The 23,052-nt window shown below is 38.7% G+C and overlaps 2 pseudogenes; both read left to right on the top strand.

The window, feature by feature from the left end:
- The first annotated feature begins 1,172 nt into the window (after positions 1 to 1,172).
- LOC150039070 (RWD domain-containing protein 3-like) lies at positions 1,173 to 2,167 on the top strand (annotated as a pseudogene).
- Positions 2,168 to 2,741: 574 nt separating this feature from the next.
- Positions 2,742 to 3,564, top strand: LOC150039071 (fibroblast growth factor 3 pseudogene; annotated as a pseudogene).
- Positions 3,565 to 23,052: the final 19,488 nt, after the last annotated feature.

Genomic DNA, 23,052 nt, shown 5'->3' on the forward strand with positions numbered 1-23,052 from the left:
TTCACTTGTGATGTTTTTCTGAACTTCATTGTGTTGATATAGTATGGCTTATTTTCTGTCTTCTTTCACCCATCATGATGCCATAAGCACTCAATGCATATGATAGTATTAATAACCCTATTAACGGCTAATATTTGTCAAGTGTTTCCTCTCTATGGATCAGGCAGTATTTAACTAGTCACATAATATGCTATAGCTTACAACAGCCAATGAGGTAAATCTATTACAAATGCCATATATCACACAATAATGGAAAGAAAAGTTTCAAGAACTTACCAAGTACTAGACAGAAGTGAGTAACAAAGCAGGGATTTGCACCCAGGCAACTTAAACCCAGACTCTAAGCCTCCTAGTTGCTGTAAATCCTGCTCAGCCCAATTATTCCTAAGCCATGCAGCTTCATAGAAGCCATGCAGTTCTCATAGAAGGCACTGAGGATTTTGGGGAATAGAATATTGTCCTATTAATCTTTACATATCCATAACTTAGTGAAATGTACAGCTCATATCAAGAATTTAGTACGTATTTTTCAAAAGTGAATTAATTTCTGATTTGGGCATAAAACATTGGGAAAACATCACAGAATGCTGTACTGACTCAATAAAATTTAAGTGGCGTCCACAGTATTTTCTACGATTTTTCTCACTCTACTAGTAACTTGCATTCCCCATCAAATAGTGGAATTAGGAAGTCCCATGCTGTGGTTCATGTGATAATCTACTAAGCAGGAGGCTGGGATATGGAGGATGAGAGATTCAAGGTCAGGCAGAAAGTTCTGTGAGTTTGTCTCCAAAGTGGCCAGCCAAAACTGGGATATATGGCTCAAGTATTAGAGTGTCAGCCAAGCAAGCAAGTCAAGAGAGCATGAGGTCCTGAGTTCAAACATTAATGAAATAGCCAGCAAAATTAGGATATATGGCTCAAGTATTAGAGTGTCAGCAAAGCAAGCAGGTCAAGAGAGCATGAGGTCCTGAGTTCAAACATTAATGAAATAGCCAGCAAAAATTAGGATATATGGCTCAAGTATTAGAGTGTCAGCAAAGCAAGCAGGTCAAGAGAGCATGAGGTCCTGAGTTCAAACATTAATGAAATACCCAGCAAAAATTAGGATATAGAGTGGCCGTGAGGCCGCGCTGCTCCCGGCCTGGTGACAGCGGCCACCGGAAGCGGACATGGCGGCGCTGGTGAGCGACGAGCTGGAGGCTTTGGCGGCGATTTTCTGCGGGCCCCACGAGTGGGAGGTGTTGAGCCGCTCAGGTGAAGACCCCGGGCCATCAGCCTCAGGTGTTCTCCCCGTGGCCAGGCCGGGGGCCCCGCCCCGCGCCCCTCCCCCCTGGCCCTGGCGCTCCGAGACCCAGGCTCCTTCCCTGAGGCCTTGAAACAGAATCCACACCAAGGCTGAAGGACTTGAGATGTGGATATACCCTGAGAGTCGGTATTCCAGTTACCTGTCACCTACCACTTGTGCCTGCCCAGGATCTCAGTTAACTCTGAACTCCTGACCAGGGCCCAGTGGGAGACTGGGAAGGACATGCTACTCGAGCAAGCAGAGACCCTCCTGTCAGAACCTATGGTTCAGGAGCTGGTCCTCTGGTGTCAGCAGAATCTCCGGCATATCCTCAACCAGCCAGAACCCAGAAAGGGCAGCAGCCAGGATGCTTTTGCAGTCAGCCCGACCATGGATGATGGATTGTGGCTGGCTCTTTTGCATCTAGATCCTATGAGAGCAAAGACTAAATACATCAGAACTGTGCAGAAATGGGCTTCTGATTTAAGGCTCACAGGAAGACGGATGTTCATGGGTAAAATAATACTGATTTTACTGCAAGGACACAGAAGCAACATCAAGGAGTACCTGATGCTGCAGAAAACCTCCAAAGTCGATGCGGACTCAAGTGGAAAGAAATGCAAAGAGAAAATGATTAGTGTACTATTGGAAACAAAAGTACAGACAGAACACACAAGGTTTCTGGCATTGGAAGTCAAAGAGTATTTAGTGTGGGATGACTTACAAAAGGAATTTGAAGCTGCAGGACTTCAGAAGGTTTTCCCCGAATTCGTGCTTGGGCTGGTGAAATAAAATGAATGACAGGAGTCTGGATCAAACAGCAGGGTTTTGTTGATGTTGTTGCCCTGGCTTGGTGGAGGGGCTATTGAAAGAATTATAAGGAGGCAATGTTAAGGTCTCTCTCAAGTACAGTCTTTCTCATTCTGGGACAAAAGCTGTGTTTCATAGAATATACGCAGGAAAATGCCTTCCATGTCCTAATTTTTGCCAGGGAAAACTGGGCTTAACAGATGGAACTTTATTTAAAAGATAAGAGATGAAAGCAAAAAAGCCTTTGTTTTTTTCATATATTTTTATTCTAATTAATAGAAGGGTTACATTATATTCGCCAGATAGAAGGTGCATTAATTCACATACATTGATACCCTTTCTTATGTCTTGGTCCCCATTTCCCTCCTCCCCCACCCCCACCCCTCATCTTGTTTTTCCCCCTTCCCTATCCAGTTTCAAATAACCAAATACAAATGTATCCAATATAGCTGCTTTTGCGCAGCAGCGGAAATTTCACCGCTCCAGGGCTCCTGGGGAAGAAATTAAAGTCAGTGTCTCCCTCTCCCCCCCCTCTCTCTCCTGCTCTCTCTCCCCCTCCCCTCCCCTCTGCCCATCCCCTCCCTGCGCCTTCCATGGGCACCGCGCAGGCCGGCAGCCGCCGCGTGGCGGGCGCGATGCCAGGATGGGCCTGATCTGGCTCCTGCTGCTCAGCCTGCTGGAGCCCGGCTGGCCCTCGGCGGCCCCGGGGGCGCGGCTGTGGCGCGATGCGGGCAGGCTCGGCGGCGGCGTGTACCAGCGCCTAGGCGGGGCGCCCCGGCGCCGCCAGCTCTACTGCACCACCCGGTACCACCTGCAGCTGCACCCGAGTGGCCGCGTGGACGGCAGCCTGGAGCACAGCGCCTCCAGCTTCCTGGAGATCACGGCGGTGGAGGTGGGGTCGTGGCCATCAAGGGGCTCTTCTCTGGACGGTACCTGGCCATGAACGAGAGAGGGCGGCTCCACGCTTCGGAGCACTGCAATGCCGAATGTGAGTTCCTAGAACGAATCCACGAGCTGGGCTACAACACCTACGCCTCCCGCCTGTACCTCTCGGTGCCCGGCGGGCCCGGGCCCGGTGCCACCCCAGTGCCCACAGGCTGTGGTACGTGGCCGTGAATGGCAAGGGCCGGCCACGCCGGGGCTTCCGGGCCCGCCGCACGCAGAAGTCCTCCCTCTTCCTGCCCCGTGTGCTGGACCCCAAGGACCACGAGAGGATGCGGCTACTCCACGGCGGCCCGCCACGGTGGCCACGGCGGCAGAGGCAGAGCCGGGGGTCACCGGGCCCACGCCAGGCGGTGCACCCCAGCCCGAGCCACCGCGGGCACCACACCTCGCACCTGGCCCTGACTGATTCTCCCGGCCACAGGCTTCCTCCTGCCCTCTGCAACCAGGCTGGATGGGACTCGAGGGGCCTCAGTTTCCCCACGTCCAGCGGTCGGTGTCGGCTGGCCGGAGGCTTTGTGTAACTGGGACATTAAAGTATTTTAGTATAAAAAAAAAGAAAAACAAATACATAAACTAAAACAACTATAAAGATCACCAGAGAAATATATCTCCTCCAAAATCAACTGTTTCCATAAGAGATTTTAAAGACAGTGAAATGGGTGATATTTGAAAGAACTTGCTCAGAAATCTAAATAAACGCTACGAAGACAACAGCTGAACAAAATGAAGTAATGAAGCCAACATAGCATAAAAAAATAAAAATCCAAGGAGGAAACAGATATTTTGAAGAGTCAAAATTTTAGAAAGGAAAATTTCAATAATCCAATTAATTCAATTAAACATATTGTGAACAGAATTAAAAGAAAGTGAGGATGGAGTATTAGAGATCAAAGATGAAGTAGCGCAATTAGATCAATCAGACAAACAACAAAAATAAGAAAATATAAACGTAACATGTAAAACTTGCCAGGTATGGTGGCTCACGTTTATAATCCTAGCTACTCAAGAGTTTGACGTTTGAGGATCGTGGTTCAAAGACAGCAGGTAGGAAACTCCATGAATCTCTTATCACTAGTTAACCATCAAAAAGTAGACATGGAGGTGTGACACAAATGGTAGAGCAGAACAGCTCAAGGACAGCACCCAGGCCCTGAGTTCAAGCCCTAACACTGGTGCAAACAAACAAACAAACAGACAGACAAATAAACAACAAAAGGAAACCCATGAATCATGGGTCTGGAAAAAAAGTACAAACTAAAAACACAGGAAACGAACTCCATAAAAAAGACAGTAGTGAACGCTTTAAGTCTGGATGACCTGAGTCATCCAGGTCCACTCGGAGGCCTTCAGGATACCAACAGGCAAGATCAGCAAAAGGACTAGACTATATTTGAAGCACTGGATATGCAAAAAAGAAAATATGAAAACTGTAAGAGAAAAATGGAGAGAAGCAAGGGAAGGCCACTTCATATTCATAAAAAGAAAGATCTCTTAATAAGAGATAACAATTTTAACATATATGCCTCTCATGTTGATGCATCCAAACTTATGAAGCAAACAGTACTGCATTTGCCAGTGCAGATGGAGTCCAACATAATGTGAGTGGGGTGCTGTGAGACCTCAAACTCCAATAGGCAGGATATCCAGACCATTATTGGACCTCAAAACCATGAACCAAGAAACATCAGAATGGAATGGCACTGTCGACCAAATGGACTTAAGAAACCATTGCACACTACTTTATCATCCGCATGATACAGTCATCCCGGAAATCCATGGAACTTTTTTCAAAGTAGATAGTGTTTTAGGATAGTAAGCAAATACTAATAAATAGATGAGAACAGAAATAATTTACTTTCTTCTTCCTGATAACAATGCAATAAAACTTGAAGTCAACTGCAAAAAAAGCTACAGAAAATATTCAAGTGCATGGAGACTGAGCACATATGATTCAATGGCCAGAAGAATTAGGAAGGAAATCAAGAAATCTTTAGAATCTAATGAACATGAAAGCATAACTCACAAGAGCCTCTGGTATAATTCAAAGGAAGTGCGAGGGGAAATGTTTCTAGCTATGATGCTAGAATCATTAAGACATACATAAAGGTGACTATGTAAATAAAGGGTGATTTCAAGGAAAGAACTTAATGATACACCTGAACATGGCAGGAAAATTAGGAGGCAGAAAGCAATGATGATTGGGGAGACATGAATGAAAGCAGGATAGACTAAAAATAGAAAGAATTAACGGAATAAAACTTGTAATGAAAAGATAACTAATATCGACAAAGCCCTAGATAAAAACTAACCAAAATAAGGAAGAAAAAGACCCAAAATGGAAAAAACTGCAAGTAAAAATGGAGATGTCACAGTGAATACCAGTGTACTTTGAAGACTATGTTCTAATAAATTGAAAAATAGAGAAAAATTTGATAAATTTCTAGATGCTGTTGACTCTCCAAGGCTAAACCAACTAGATGGAGAACCATTTAAACAGAGCGAGAGCAATAAAGTTGAAATCGTAATACTCTTCAACATATAAAGTCACAGGATTAGATCCACTCAGTACTATTTTCAATATTGAATACTGGCATAGTCTTTGAACTCTTGCTGGCACAATAAGTTGGCTATGTCCTGGAGAACCTTCAGAATTCAGTCCTCAAGCTGACTATCTGAAACATCAACAATTTTTCTTATACTTCACAGTTTGGTGCCAAGTCAGACAACTCTTTTTTTTTTTTTGCAGGGGCGGGGGAGAATTCATGGAGGTCACTTGATGGTGGTTAGGAGGTTTTGTTGGAACATGGGCTGATCTGGACAATCTAAGACAACTTCACTTGTATATGAATCCTCCTTTGGTCTCACTGAGTCTTGTATTCTACTCCATTCATCTTTGGGTCTAGTTTTGTGCCAATACAAGCTGTTTTTTTTCTTCTTATTATAGCTCTGTAATAGAGGTTGAGGTCTGGGATTATAAACCCACAAGCACTGCTTTTTTGCTTAGAGTTTCTTTGGCTATTTCACATCTTTTTTGTTCCATATGAAGGTTTGGATTGTCTTCTTTATCATTTTAGGTGCCTTGAGACAATAAAGGTAAGAGGCAGTGCCCAGTTCCTGAGTTCAAGTCTCAAGAAGAGCAAGAAAGAACTTAGCCACTGTTAATGGGTATTACACTTCCTGGTGGCTTTCACCTGGATTCCCCTGAGGAGATCTAGCCAATTCTTTATGGTGGACAGCATCGTGCTTATGTTTAGCTAGTGCCCTTCATCCAAAACTAAATCAATCAGTAATGGCCTCAAGAGCTTGGTCCTCCATAATGTCTCCTACTGTGCTGAGTCCAGTGATTGTTACCCACAGACCTATGACAGTGAGTCCACATCTGTCCTTCAGTGTGCCATTCCATCTATGAGCATGCACTTGACCTTCTAAAAAGCATAATTCTTGACAGTATGGTGAAATGAAAGCCACATGGAATATAAGAATATCCTTGAATAGTGTGTGAACTGAAATTTCCCAGTGTGCAACTTTGCAGTGCACATGTTGTTTAGGGAGACAGTCACATTTCAGAGTATTAGAATACAGCTTCATGTATTAGAAAAATGGAGGAGAATGGAAACAGAATAGGCTGGACTCAATCATCAACAGAACGGGGCATGAATTGTAGAATAGCAAGGGGCAGAGATCTACCCACAGGACTAGAGGTTGAGCAAGGGACTGGGTTTGGGGTAGGCCTTTATAGGGCTTAAAAAGGGAGCAAACATTAAAAGAGGGGTAATGGTCTGTTGGAGGTACAGGGTGATGTGCTTGTCCAGGCCCCCAGTGGAATTTTCCACCTGTAGTGTGGGGGACATTATCCCCTGGGGACCTAGGTCAGAATCACCTGCCTGCAGACAAGCACCTGAGCATGTGCCTGGTGCCTTGCTTGACCAGGAGGAATTGAACAGCACTCAATCCTTCACCAAGCTCTGTGAGATCACCTCAACCTCCAGTCCCATTTTTTTGTGCCAGACCTGGGCCTTGAACTCAGGGCCTGGGCACTGTCCTTGGGCTTTCTCAGGGCTAGAGCTCTACCACTTAAACCACTGCACTATTTCTGACTTTTTGCTATGTATGTGGTACCAAGGAATCAAACACCGGTCTTCGTGCATGCTAGGCAAGCATTCTACCAGTAGGCCAAACTGCCAGCCCCCTCCAGACCCACTTTCTGGTAGAGATGTTAGTGCAACCTCAATGTAGTGAAACTAAATTGAACCCTTGCTTAGTGGAAGGAGGACAGGCCCTTCCTTCATTAGAGTACAGAAGGTTGGCAGCCTTTGCCGTGCATACATAAAATCCACTGAGCATCCTGCCAGCTTCCCAGGTCAAAACACATGAAAGAGCACTGTCTTTGTAACAGTAGAGATGAAAGAAGAAAATCATGACCAGAGTATGGAACAAGAATTTTAATAGAGTGTGACAATTCAAACCTTACAGTTCCTTTCGAAACATCTCCCCAGGATAATTCATGAGCACTGTCCGTTTTGGCATGTGTCCACATATTCACTCAAGAACTGGGACACACATCAGGGCCCACACTCCTGAAATTCCAATCTTCAATGGTCTGCAGTGTTTGGAGTGCTGCTCTATGAAACAGTGATGGGATTGGCTTGACCTTGACACCATTAATGGGGCAATGAGTTTCCTCTACATGTGGGTAAGAATGAGATCTAGCAGCGGCATTTTGCTCAACACCAGAGCTCTGCAGTGTGTGGTTTCCATCACGTGGTGAGTCTGATTCCAGCCTGATGTCAGAGGCTTGGATTTTGGTGTAGCCTAACTAAGAGTGGAAAGGCTGAGGGTAGGGAATTGTCCTTTGATGAAATTTTGAAGGCCATGGAGGATGAGTAAGAGAAAGAGTATTAAGTCCATATATTTTAGTTATGTTTAAAATTATTTTAATGTTTTATAAAAATTAACTCTGCTTGTGGTAGTTATAATAATTGTATAAACAAGTGTAGATAGACCAATTGAGGTTAAGTATTGTTTGTGGGGTAGGTAGGTGTTTACTTCAAGGAATAGTTTAAGTAGAACTCCAGCTTTGGGAGTTGGCGGTAGGATGAAAAAGTCTTTTCCTTGAGTTCGCTCTAAGGGGATTTTATACCTCTTTGTAGGTTTACAAGACCTAAGTATTGGAATTATACTATTAGAGCGATCTTCATTTGAGTAATTTATTTTCAATTAAGCCTGCTAGTGGTATAAGAATTAAAATAATGATGAAATATATGATTGAGGCTGTTTGACCAATAATAATAAATGGGGGCTCAACGGGTTGCCCTCCAATCCATGTGAGTAAAAATAGGTCTGCCACTAGGGTTCAGAATAGGAATTGGCTTAGTGGGCGGAATAGAAGGCTTCGTTGGTTTGATGTATGAAGGTAGGGAAGAAGGGCTAGGACTAAAATTGATAAGACTAGGGCTACAACACCTCCTAGTTTATTGGGAATAGATCGTAGGATAGCGTAGTCAAATAAGAAGTATCATTCAGGTTTGATATGTGGTGGGGTGTTGAGAGGATTAGCGGGTATATAGTTGTCTGGGTCTCCTAGTTTGTCTGGGAGGTACAACACTAAGGTCATGAAAAATATAATCAGTAATAGTGCTCCTAAGAAGTCTTTGGTTGAGTAGTAGGGGTAGAATGGGATTTTGGCACAGTCTGATGGGATGCCTAGTGGATTATTTGATCCTGTTTCATGAAGAAATAGGAGGTGGACTGTGGCTAGGGCTGCAATGATAAAAGGGAGGATAAAGTGAAATGCAAAGAATCGTGTAAGGGTTGCTTTATCTACTGAAAACCCACCTCAAATCCATTCTACTAGGTCTTGACCGATATAAGGGATTGCTGATAGGAGGTTGGTAATAACGGTGGCTCCTCAAAATGATATTTGTCCTCATGGTAAGACGTAGCCAACAAATGCGGTGGCTATAGATAAGAATAGGAGCAAGATGCCAACATTTCATGTTTCCTTATAAAGGTAGGAGCCGTAGTAAATGCCACGTCCAATATGGATGTATAGGCAGATAAAAAATAGTGAAGCTCCATTTGCATGTATATATCGGATTAGTCAACCATAACTTACATCTCGGCAGATATGGGTTACTGATGAAAAAGCTGTTAGAGTATCTGATGTATAGTGTATGGCTAGGAATAGGCCAGTTGAGATTTGTAGGATTAAGCATATGCCTAACAGAGAGCCGAAGTTTCATCAGCCTGAGATATTAGGTGGGGTGGGTAGGTCAATGAAAGCGTGATTTACGATTTTAAATAATGGGTGAGACTTGCGTATAATTGTCATTAGTTTCTATAGTTGAATAACAACGGTGATTTTTCATGTCACTAGTCTTGGCTAATATCCATGTAGAAATTATGAATTACTTGAGTAATTTTCTTTTAATAGTTATAGTTCTTGGAATTGTTGTGGTGGCAGCTAAGCCATCACCAATTTATGCAGGGCTTGGTTTGATTGTTAATGGGGGTGCTGGGTGTGGTGTGGTTTTATATTATGGTTGTTCTTATATAGGTTTAATAGTATGTCTTATTTATCTAGGTGGAATACTTGTAGTCTTTGGATACACTACTGCTTTGGCTACAGAGGAATATCCTGAGATATGAAGTTCTAATTCTTGAATGTGGTTTTTGTTATTTTCTGGTATTGTTCTAGAAATTATTTTGATTGTGCTTTTTATAGAATCTGATGGGTTGAAATATTTGTCTTCTTTTGTAGTAGGGTTAGATTTGCTGGGTGTTGAAGGTGAGGAGATTCTGGTTGTTCGTGAGGATTCTATTGGGGTTGGGAGTATGTATAATCTGGGAAATTGACTCTTAATTATTTCAGGTTGATCTTTACTTGTAGGGGTTTTTATTATTATTGAGATTACTCGTGGAGTTAGATGATAACTAACATTAAGATAATTATAGATAGTATAAAGGATAAAAAGTATAGTTTAATTAGTCCATTTATGTTTGAGGTAGCTGATGATATTGAGGTTTGTGTTGATTCGATATTTTTAGGTAAAATTTTTTCGAGTCACATAAGATCTAGTAATGATGTTGCAATTTTTTGGTTGAATTTTAGAATAATTGTAGTCATATATCGGTGAATGATTAGTGGAAAATATCCTAGTATAATTGAAAAATTAAATTTATAGTTGTTAGGATATATTTTTATATAACGAGTTATTAGGTTTAGTTCTATGGCTACTATAACACCTATTACTGTGATTAGAATAGCTGTTAATTTAATTGTCAGTGGTATTGTTATATTTTGAGTGTTTATTGGTTGGATATAACCAGATAAAATAAACCCTGCGAAGATACTTCCTAATAATAGACGTTGGATTGGAAAAGTAAGTTTTTTGTTATTTTCATTTATGTACATGATTGTTGTAGACCGTGGTTGATTTGATAGAACGTAGTAGATTAGTCGTGTGCTATAGGCTGCTGTTAGGGATGTGGCTACCAAAGTTGTAATTATTGCTCATGAGTTAGTATAGGAGGTATTTATTGACTCAATGATTAAGTCTTTTGAATAAAATCCGGATAAAAATGGTACTCCTGTGAGGGCTAAATTTCCAATTACAATGGCTGATGATGTGATTGGTATAGATTTTGAAATTCCTCCTATCTTACGAATATCTTGTTCATCGTTTAGGTTGTGAATGATAGATCCAGCGCATATAAATAATATTGCTTTAAAGAAAGCGTGGGTGCAGATGTGGAAAAATGCTAGGTTGGGTTGATTAATTCCTAATGTAACTATTATTAGACCTAATTGGCTTGAAGTTGAGAAAGCGATAATTTTTTTGATATCATTTTGTGTGAGTGCACAAATGGCTGTAAATAGTGTTGTTATTGCTCCAGTGCACAGAATAATCGATAGTATTGTAGCGTTGTTTGATAGTAGTGGATGAAATCGGATAAGTAAGAATACCCCTGCTACAACTATGGTGCTTGAGTGTAGTAATGCTGATACTGGGGTAGGCCCTTCTATAGCGGCAGGTAGTCAGGGATGTAGGCCGAATTGAGCTGACTTTCCGATTGCGGCAATGATTAGTCCTAGTAGAGGTAGATTAGATGTTAGTTTTATAGAAAGGATTTGTTGAAAATCTCAGGAGTTGAAGTTTTTGTAAAATCATGCTATGGCAATAACTAGTCCAATATCTCCAATACGGTTATAAATAATAGCTTGTATAGCTGATGTATTGGCGTCTGTTCGTCCGTATCATCACCCAATAAGCAGAAAAGACATGATTCCTACTCCTTCTCATCCGATAAATAATTGGAATATATTGTTTGCGGTAACTAGGATCAGTATGGTGATTAAGAATATACTTAGATAGTCTATAAATCGATCAAGATACGGGTCATGTTTTATATATCAATGTGAGAATTCTATAATTGACCATGTTACATATAATGCTACAGGTATAAATATGATTGAGTAAAAGTCCATTTTGAAGCTTATGTTGATGCTGATAGTGTGGATGGTAATTCATTGTCAGTTTAAGATAATAATTTCTTTGTTAAGGTTGAGATAGATTGTTAATGGAATTAGACTTAGGATAAATGCTCATTTTACAGTTAATATGTTGCTTGTATTTGGTTTATTGAGTGCTAGTAGGTTAAATATAAATGGTTTTAGAAGAATAATAAAGATAAATATATAGGAGAAAATTATTATATTTATTACTTTTGTTTGGAGTTGCACCAATTTTTTGGTTCCTAAGACCAACGGATTACTGTTATCCTAAAAAAGTAAAAAAGCCATATTTTTATATATGGGGCTAAAGAATTAGCAGTTCTTAGCTATTACTTTTTCGGTAATTAAAAGGGTTTAATCTTTATCTGTAGATTCACAATCTAGTGTTTTTATAAACTATAATTACAAAATGTTGGACCTAGGATTAGTTCTGGTTTTAGTATAAGTATAACTATGGGAAGCAGGTGAAAAGCAATTAAGGAGTGTTCTCGGGTATGGGTAGGTTTTAGGTTCATAAGGTGATCAGGTAGTTTTCCTCGTTGAGTCGAGATGAGTATATACAATGTATAGGCTGCTGTGATTAGTATATTCAGTCCCGTTAATATAATGGTTGTTGTGGCTCATTTGAAAGTTGAGATAATAATAAATAATTCTCCAATTAAATTGATAGTGGGTGGTAGGGCTAGGTTTGTTAGTGAGATTAAAAATCATCACATAGCTATTAACGGTAGGATAGATTGTAAACCTCGAACTAATAGCATAGTTCGGCTATGTACGCGTTCATAATTAGTGTTGGCTAGGCAGAATAGGGCTGATGATGTTAATCCGTGTGCAATTATTATAGCGGTAGCTCCTATGTAGCTTCAAGGGGTTTGGATTATAATGGCTAAGATAACCAGGGCTATGTGGCTGACAGATGAGTAAGCAATCAGTGATTTTAGGTCCGTTTGTCGTAAACAAACTGAACTAGTTATCAATATACTTCATAATGATAAGAGGATAAATGGAAAAATTATTTTTTCTGAGTTTGGACTGATAAAGAGTGATAAGCGTATTATGCCATAGCTGCCTAATTTTAGGAGGATTGCTGCAAGTACTATGGAGCCTGCAATTGGTGCTTCAACATGGGCTTTTGGAAGTCATAGGTGTAACCCATAAAGTGGTATTTTTACTATGAAAGCTATTATACATGCTAGTCATAGCAAGTTGTTTGTTCATTCAGGAACATTAGTTTTAATAATATACTGTAGAGAGCATAAATTTAAGGTACCTTCTATTTTGTATAAGCAGATTAGGGCAATCAATAGGGGAATGGAACCTAGTAGTGTATAAAATAAGAAATATGAGCCCACTTTTAGTCGTTCAGTTTGATTACCTCATCGTGTAATGATAATCACTGTGGGAATAAGGGTGGCCTCAAATAAGATATAGAATATGATTAATTCCGTAGCTGAGAAGGTTATAATTAGGAGGGCTTGTAAAATAATTAATAAGGTGATATAAGTTTTTTTCCATAGGGGTGATTCTTTGGATAAATGATTTTGGCTGGCTATAAGTATTAATGGAGTTAGTCAGTAGGTGAGAATTATTAAAGGTATAGATAGTATATCTGAGAAGAATATTAGAGAGAAATATATGGTTGGATACGGGGAGATAAGGTTAATAATAGCCCCTATTGTGATAATTAGGCTGTATGATGTTGAGTAGATTCAGATTATTTTATTGTTAGATAATCAGATTATTGGGATAATTATTAGTAATGGGATGATGATTTTTAGCATTGTAGGAGATTTAGATTTTGTACATAATCTGAGCCATAATTTATAGATACTTTGACTGGTAAAGACAATCCGATAGCTGCCTCACATGCTCCTAAGACTAGTAAAATGATTGGGAATACAAATGAGTAAGTGTAGTGATTTAATGTTGTTTCTACACATATTAATATACATAAGGTTAACATTATTCCCTCTAGGCACAAGAGAGGAGATATTAAGTGTGATCGAAAAATTATTATTCCAGTTATTGAAATAGAGAATATTAGGTAAAGATTTAATATTGTTGGTGGCATATGATGGTCATGAGCTTAATCATAATCTAATGAGTCGAAATCAGTTATTTTATTTAAACTAACCATCATATTCATCTCATTCTAGGCCTTTATTGCTTCATTCATATGCTAGACCTAGTGCTAGAATAGTAATTAAAGTTAATGCTAGCATTATTATTGACTGTGTGTCTTGATATTGGAAGGCTCATGGAATGGGTAATAATAGAGCAATTTCTAGGTCAAAAAGTAGGAAAGTAATAGCCACTAGGAAAAATTTTATGGAGAAAGGGAGATGTGCGGAGTTTATAGGATCAAACCCACATTCACAGGGATGTACTTTTTCTGAATAAATATTCATTTGAGGCACTCAAAAAGCTACTAAGACTAGAATTAGTGAAATGGTGAAATTTAGTGTTAGTGATAAAATTAGGTTAATTACTTTTTCTTGGAATATAACCAAATCCTTTTGATTGGAAGTCAAATGTACTGATATACTAAAAAAGTAAGATCCTCATCAATAAACTGATACATAAAGGAATAATCACACTACATCTACAAAATGTCAATATCAAGCAGCGGCTTCAAATCCGAAGTGATGAGTAGATGTAAAATGATATTGGATTTGACGCAATAAGCACACTAATAAGAATGTTATTCCAATTATAACATGAAGGCCGTGGAAGCCTGTAGCCATGAAAAAGGTAGATCCGTACACTCCGTCGGCAATAGTAAAAGGAGTTTCTAGGTATTCAGATCCTTGGAGTGCAGTGAAATAAGTGCCTAATAAAATTGTGATTGTTAGCGCTTGGATTATGTTACCTCGGTTGCCTTCTATAAGGCTGTGATGGGCTCATGTAATAGATACCCCTGATGCTAGTAATACAGATGTGTTCAGGAGTGGTACATCTAGAGGATTTAGTGGTAGGATTCCGGTAGGGGGTCAGCATCCCCCTAGTTCGGGTGTTGGTGCCAGACTAGAGTGATAAAATGCTCAAAAGAATCCTGCAAAAAAGAAGATTTCTGAGATAATAAACAGAACTATGCCGTAGCGTAAGCCTTTTTGAACAACTGGGGTGTGGTGGCCTTGAAATGTCCCTTCTCGGATAATATCTCGTCATCATTGATATATAGTTAAAGTATTGGTAAGTAATCCGATAGCTAGTAAGATATAGGAGTTGTAGTGGAATCACATAATTAGGCCTGACGTAAGTAAAAGGGCAGACAGGGCTCCTGTTAATGGTCAAGGACTTGGGTTTACTATATGGAAAGCATGGGATTGGTGTGTCATTAAGTATTGTCTTGTAGATAAAGACTTACTAGCAGAGTGAATACATATGCTTGAATTAGAGCTACAGCAAATTCAAGGACTGTTAATAAAACCAAAATAATAAAGGTTAGTATTGAACCAACTGGAGAGATAGAGAAAACTACTATTGAGGCACCCCAATGAGGTGAATTAACAAATGTCCTGCCGTGATATTAGCTGTTAATCGAATTGCCAGGGCTATTGGTTGAATAAATAGACTAATAGTTTCAATAATAATTAATATTGGGATTAGGGGGATAGGGGTACCTTGTGGTAGAAAATGGGCTAGGGATGATTTAGTTTTATATCGAAAGCCTAAAATTACAGTGCCGGTTCATAATGGAATTGCTATAGATAGATTTATTGATGGTTGAGTTGTTGGAGTAAAGGAATGAGGGAGTAAGCCTAGTAGGTTTGTTGATGCAATAAATATAATCAGGGTAATTAACATCAGGGTCCAATTTTGACCTTTGGGATTATGTGTCATTATTATTTGTTTAATAATATTATTTATCAACCCATGCTTGAATAGTAGATAATCGGTTGGAGATCAGTCGATTTGTTGAAGGGTAGAATAATATTGGTAATATGATAATTAGGATTACTAGTGGTAATCCTATTAATGAAGGGGTAGTGAAAGAGGCAAATAAATTTTCGTTCATTTTGTTTCTCAAGGGGGTTTAAATATAGTTGACTCTATTTTTTTAGAGGTGGGATTATTAAAGAAGATGTTATTTTTAATTTTTATTTGAAAGATAATAAAGAGGGAAATTATAGTCCCTAGAATGGTTATGAATCATGGGGATGTGTCCAGCTGAGGCATGTCACTACGGGATATATCATATCCAGTCTTTAACTTAAAAGGTTAATGCTGAGTTTAGCTTCGTAGTGGTGACTATGACATACTTGATGTTCATGCCTCAAAATATTTTAGGGGTACCATTTCTAGAACGATAGGCATGAAGCTATGATTTGAGCCACAAATTTCTGAACATTGTCCATAAAATAACCCAGGTCGTGATGAGGTTAAAGTGGCTTGATTTAGTCGCCCAGGGATAGCATCAGTTTTTAGGCCTAGTGAAGGTACTGCTCATGAATGAAGTACATCTTCTGATGAGATTAATATACGAATAGGTAGTTCAATTGGTAGAACTACTCGATTGTCTACTTCTAGTAATCGCAGCTCTCCTGGCTTTAAATCTGAAGTAGCAATTATATATGAATCAAATATCAAATCTTCATAATCAGTGTATTCATAACTTCAATATCATTGATGACCTATAGTTTTCACGGTTAAGTAGGGATCATTAATTTCATCCATTATATATAAAATCCGTAATGAAGGCAATGCAATTATGATGAGGATGATGGCGGGTAATACGGTTCAGATCGTCTCTACTTCTTGAGCATCCATTGTACTAGTATGTGTTAACTTAGTAGTTAATATTAGTGAAATAATATATAAAACTAGTGTACTAATAAGGAATACGATTATTAGAGTATGATCATGAAAGTCAGTTAACTCCTCTATGATAGGGGAAGTAGCATCTTGAAGTCCTAGTTGTATTGGGTACGCCATTAAGATACACGGGAAATTAACCTGTAATTTAACTTTGACAAAGTTATGTTATTATTTAACTAGTATCTAATAGAGAAAGACATATAGGTATATGGGACTGGCTTGAAACTAGTTTTAGGGGTTTCAATTCCTTCCTTTCTTATATTAGGAGGATTTAATAAACACTGGCTCCTCAAATGTGTGGAAAGGTGGAGGACACCCATGGATTCATTCTAAATTAGTAGCTACTATTTCTACTGACTTAACTTCTCGTTTGGAAGCTAGTGCTTCTCAGATTATAAAGATTATTAAGATGACCGCTGTTAATGAGATGAATGAGCCTGTTGAAGATACAGTATTTCATGTAGTGTAGGCATCTGGGTAATCTGAATATCGCCGTGGTATACCCGCGAGTCCAAGAAAATGTTGAGGGAAGAATGTTAGGTTTACTCCAACAAATATTACTGTAAAATGGATTTTTGCTCATGTGTCACTTAGAGTATATCCTGCAAATAATGGGAATCAGTGGACAAATCCTCCTATGATAGCAAAAACAGCTCCCATAGAAAGAACATAATGGAAATGGGCTACTACATAGTACGTGTCATGTAGTACAATGTCTAGTGAAGAATTAGATAGGACAATTCCTGTTAAGCCTCCAACTGTGAAGAGAAAAATAAAGCCTAAAGCTCATAGTATAGCTGGTGATCATTTAATATTTCCTCCATGAAGAGTAGCCAATCAGCTAAAAACCTTTACACCAGTAGGGATAGCAATGATTATAGTGGCGGATGTGAAGTAGGCTCGAGTATCTACATCTATTCCGACTGTAAATATATGATGAGCCCATACAATAAAGCCTAGGAAACCAATTGATATTATGGCTCAAACCATTCCTATATATCCAAAAGGTTCTTTTTTTCCTGAGTAGTAGGTTACGATATGGGAAATTATACCAAAGCCTGGGAGAATTAAAATATAAACCTCAGGGTGCCCAAAAAATCAGAAAAGATGTTGATAAAGAATAGGGTCTCCACCGCCAGCAGGATCAAAAAAGGTTGTATTTAGATTTCGGTCAGTTAATAGTATAGTAATGCCTGCAGCTAATACTGGTAAGGATAGAAGTAACAGGACTGCAGTAATTAATACTGATCATACGAAGAGTGGTGTTTGATATTGTGTAATTGCCGGCGGTTTTATATTAATGATAGTGGTAATGAAATTAATGGCCCCTAAGATGGAAGATACCCCTGCCAGGTGAAGTGAGAAGATAGTTAGATCAACGGAGGCACCTGCGTGTGCTAAATTTCCAGCTAAAGGTGGATATACTGTTCATCCAGTACCAGCCCCTGCTTCTACCATGGATGAGGCTAGTAAAAGTAAAAAGGAAGGTGGTAGTAGCCAAAAACTTATATTATTTATCCGCGGGAACGCTATATCAGGGGCTCCAATTATTAATGGCACTAATCAGTTACCAAACCCTCCAATTATAATTGGTATCACTATAAAGAAAATTATAACAAAAGCATGGGCTGTAACAACGACATTATAAATTTGATCATCTCCTAGTAACGTTCCGGGTTGACCAAGTTCTGCTCGAATTAAGATACTTAGGCCTGTACCTACTATGCCAGCTCAAGCACCGAAGATCATGTATAAGGTTCCGATGTCTTTATGGTTAGTGGAGAATAATCAACGATTAATGAACATAGGTAAGATGGCTGAGTAAGCATTAGACTGTAAATCTAATCACAGAGGTGCAAGCCCTCTTTTTACCAGTAGCCCTGAGGTGATGAAATCACATTGAATTGCAAATTCAAAGGAGCAGCTCAATCCTGCCTGGGGCTTCTCCCGCCTTTTCTTTTTTTTTTTTTAGGCGGGAGAAGTAGATTGAAGCCAGTTGATTAAGGCAGTTAGCTGTTAACTAATTCGTTGTAGGTTTGATTCCTATCAATCTAGGAAAGACTTAGCTTAGTTAAAGTGACTGATTTGCACTCAGTAGATATAGGTATTATGGCCTGTAGTCTTTAGTTTTATCAGGGATTAGACTTGAATTATCTTCTTAGGGCTTTGAAGGCTCTTGGTCTTGTATAACCTAAATCCCTATAGGATTGAGTAAATTAGGGGGGCTAAAGGTAATGAAAAAGAGGAAATTATTAGGAGAGTTGGGACTATGGTTAACTTTTTTTGGTTTTTAACAGATCATTTTAGTTTATTTGTATTTGTTATGGGAAATATAGTTATTGATGTTGAGTAAATTAGTCGAACATAGAAAAATAAGTTTAGTAGAGCTATTATGGCTATTAATAAGGCTGGGATTGTCATATTATTAAATACTATTTCTTGAATAATATATCATTTAGGTAAGAATCCTGTTAATGGTGGTAATCCTCCTAGTGACAGAAGAGAAATTAATAGTGTTAGTGTAGTAAGTGGGTGAGTGTTTCATGTGGATGTTAGTGAGGCTATTGTCAGTGCTAATAAATACTTTAGTGAGATGAATACTGTGATTGTTAATATGATGTAAATAAGTAGGTTAAATAACATAGCTGATGGGTTGTAGACAGTTGCTGCTAGTATTCAGCCTATATGGGCGATTGAAGAATAAGCTATGATTTTTCGTAATTGGGTTTGGTTGAGTCCTCCTCAGCCTCCAATTAGAATAGATGATAATGCTATAATTATTATTAAATTTACGCTGAAATATGGAGATAATTGATAGACAATTGCTATAGGAGCTAATTTTTGTCATGTTAATATGATTAGTCCTGGTAGTAGTGGAATGCCTTGTGTGACTTCTGGAACTCATAGGTGGAAGGGGACTAGTCCCAGTTTTATGGCTAGTGATACTAGCATAATATGGTTTGTAATATTGTTCTGTATATTAAGTGCGTTTCATTGGCCTGATGTGTTCAGGTTGTTGAGGATGGCTAATATAAATAATATAGATGCTGTTGATTGGACTAGAAAATATTTTGTAGCTGCTTCGGTAGATCGATAGCTTATGTTATAGTTTATTAATGGAATTATTGCTAGTATATTTAGTTCTAATCCTATTCACATAAGGATTCAATTAGAGCTTGTAATAGTAATTAGGGTTCCTATAACTAGGGTAATTGAGATTAGGATAAGTGATAGTGGTTTTATTAGTAAGGGAAGGGTTAATTTACCAACATATTTGGGGTATGGGCCCAATAGCTTTATTAGCTTACCTTACTAGAATTTAGTGTAATTGGTAGCACTAAGAAATTTGAATTCTTAAGTCAGGTTCAATTCCTGTAATTCTAGAAATAAGAGGAGTTCAACCTCTATTATTTACTCTATCAAAGTAACTCTTTTATCAGACATATTTCTATAGTATAGGTGGAATGCTTACTGTAATGATTGGAACTGATACATGTCATATACATAGAGATAGTGTCAGGGGTAGAAAATTTTTTCATAGTAGGTGTATAAGTTGATCGTACCGGAATCGTGGGTATGATGCGCGGATCCATAGGAAAGTAAGTGTTAATAGTATGGTTTTTATGATGAATGTACTGGTGATGATTTCTGGTTCTGTTGGGTAGTATATTGGACCTAGAAATAACATTGTAGTAATAACATTCATAAGGATAATGTTTATATACTCGGCTATAAAGAATAATGCAAATGGTCCAGCTGCATATTCTACATTGAAGCCTGATACTAGTTCTGATTCACCTTCAGTGAGATCAAATGGGGCTCGATTGGTTTCAGCTAATGTTGAGATAAATCATATTATGGCTAAAGGTCATGCTGGTATAATTATTCATATGTTTTCTTGGGCTGAAGATAATGAAATTATTGAAAATGAGCCGCTTATTAGTATAACTGATAGTAGAATGATAGCTAAGCTTACCTCATATGAGATGGTCTGGGCTACAGCACGTAGGGCACCTATTAGGGCGTATTTTGAGTTTGATGCTCAACCTGACCATAGGATTGAATAGACTGCTATACCTGATATGGCTAAGATAAATAAGAGTCCTATGTTTATGTTTACAAGTGGCTGTGGTATAGGAAGTGGGATTCATAGTGTTAATGCTAGAGATAGTGCTAAGATAGGGGCTATTATGTAAAGTAGTAGGGATGATGTGGCTGGTCGAGATGGTTCTTTGATAAATAATTTTATAGCATCAGCAAATGGTTGTAAGATTCCGTATGGTCCAACTACATTTGGTCCTTTTCGTAGTTGTATATAACCTAATAGTTTACGCTCTACTAGTGTTAGAAATGCTATGGCTAGGAGGATCGGTAGAATTAGGCTTAGAAAGTTAATTAAAAACACATATTAGGGAGAGGATTTGAACCTCTGGTAGTAAGGTCTTAAATCTTATACATTTACCGGACTCTGCCACCCTAACTGTAACCTTTCCTTGGTTAATATTTGGCTTTGTATTCCATATTGATAGAATATCATATGTATTTTATTAAGGCACTTATGGCTAAGTAGGCCTTGTTTTTCTGGTCCTTTCGTACTGGGAAAAACGTTTAAATAGATAGAAACCGACCTGGATTTCTCCGGTCTGAACTCAGATCACGTAGGACTTTAATCGTTGAGCAAACGAACCCTTAATAGCTTCTGCACCATTAGGATGTCCTGATCCAACATCGAGGTCGTAAACCTTATTATCGATATGGACTCTCCAATAAGATTGCGCTGTTATCCCTAGGGTAACTTGGTCCATCGATCAGTTTTCTGGATCAAATAAGACTTGTGTGTATTGTTGACTTGTAAGTCTAGAAAATAGTCTTTCGGAGGTTTTTTTGTGCTCCGAGGTCACCCCAACCAAAATTTTTTACTCTGTTATTTGTTATTTATTGTCTCATGTTTGATTTATTTATTAACTGTAAAGAGTTATAAATTTAAGCTCCATAGGGTCTTCTCGTCTTATTTTTAGATTTTCGCCTCTTCACGAAAAGGTCAATTTCATTGATTAGATGGGAGAGACAGTTAAACCCTCCTCACGCCATTCATACAAGTCCCTAATTAAAGAACAAGTGATTATGCTTCCTTTGCACGGTCAGAATACCGCGGCCGTTTAACTCATGTCACTGGGCAGGCAGTGCCTCTAATACTTTTTATGCTAGAGGTGATGTTTTTGGTAAACAGGCGGGGTTTTTGTTTGCCGAGTTCCTTTCTCATCTGTTAATCTTTCCTTAGTGGCACTCCAGTGTAGGGTTAACACTTTATATGATAATAAGTTTATAGTTGTGGATTGTGTAATATTCTGTGTTAACTATCAGTGATATATTCGTTCTGATATAAGCTTGTGCCAGGAGACTTGTCAGTCTTATTACTCATATTAACAGTATCACATCTAGGTTTTGCTAGATTAGCCCAATTATTATTTTTGGGAGATTCTATATTATTTACTTAATATTGAATAGTTTAAGTGGTTGAGCTTCAACGCTCTCTTAATTGATGGCTGCCTTTAAGCCTACTGTGGTAATATTAGATGTATTCTCTCCAAATAAGGTTGTACCCTTTATTTAAAAAGCTGTACCTTTTTAAATTAACGTTAAAACTTACATTAGGTTTATTTATACGGGTGGTATGTTTTAAGCAGAACTAAAATTCATTAATGGGCAACCAGCTATCACCAGGCTCGATAGGTCTTTCACCACGACCTACAAATCTTCTCACTATTTTGCTACATAGATGAGTTGGCTCTATAATTGCTGTTCATAGGTAGCTCGTCTGGTTTCGGGGTTAGTGGCTATAACTCTTTTTGTCACTTAGTTTCTGGTTAACTCATTATGCAAAAGTTACAAGGTTTAATCTTTGCTTTTCTATACTTTTTTAAATCTTTCATTTTTCCCTTGCGGTACTTTCTCTATGGCTCCTATTGTCAGTTATTTTCTATCGCCTATACTAATAATTTCAGCTCCTAAATGTTTTAGATTAGGTAAGTAAGTATTGATATAATATATGATATATAGGGCTATGAATATAGTTCAAAGCATTCATAGGTCTGAATTCTTCTGAGTGTAAGTCAGGTGCTTTAATATAAGCTAGGCTTTGATTATTCCAAGCGCACTTTCCAGTACGCTTACCTTGTTACGACTTGTCTCCTCTAGTCTCATACTTGCTTATAATTAATTATTAGTGAGCTGTACGTGATATTGAGGAGGGTGACGGGCGGTGTGTACGTGCTTCATTGCTCTATTCAATTGAACACTCTATTTTCAATTTACTACTAAATCCTCCTTCATTCCCTATGTTTCAGAGGGAATTCCGTGATGTTCTGTTTCCAGAAAATGTAGCCCATTACTCTCCACTTCATTGGCTACCCCTTGACCTAACTTTTTTATTAATCTATAATGATTATGCCTACTAATATTCCTTTTCAGGGTTAGCTGAGGATGGCGGTATATAGGCTGAATTAGCAAGAAGTGGTAAGGTGGATCGGGGTTTATCGATTACGGAACAGGCTCCTCTAGGTGGTTATAAAGCACCGCCAAGTCCTTTGAGTTTCTAGCAGTTGCTTGTAGTCCTCAGGCGAATAAATTTGTTATTGACTTATTTATGTTTATGGCTATACATAGTGGGGTATCT

The sequence above is a fragment of the Megascapheus bottae genome, unplaced genomic scaffold (assembly GCF_031878675.1).
Source record: "Megascapheus bottae isolate mThoBot1 unplaced genomic scaffold, mThoBot2.hap1 HAP1_SCAFFOLD_50, whole genome shotgun sequence".
Classification (NCBI taxonomy): Eukaryota; Metazoa; Chordata; class Mammalia; order Rodentia; family Geomyidae; genus Megascapheus; species Megascapheus bottae.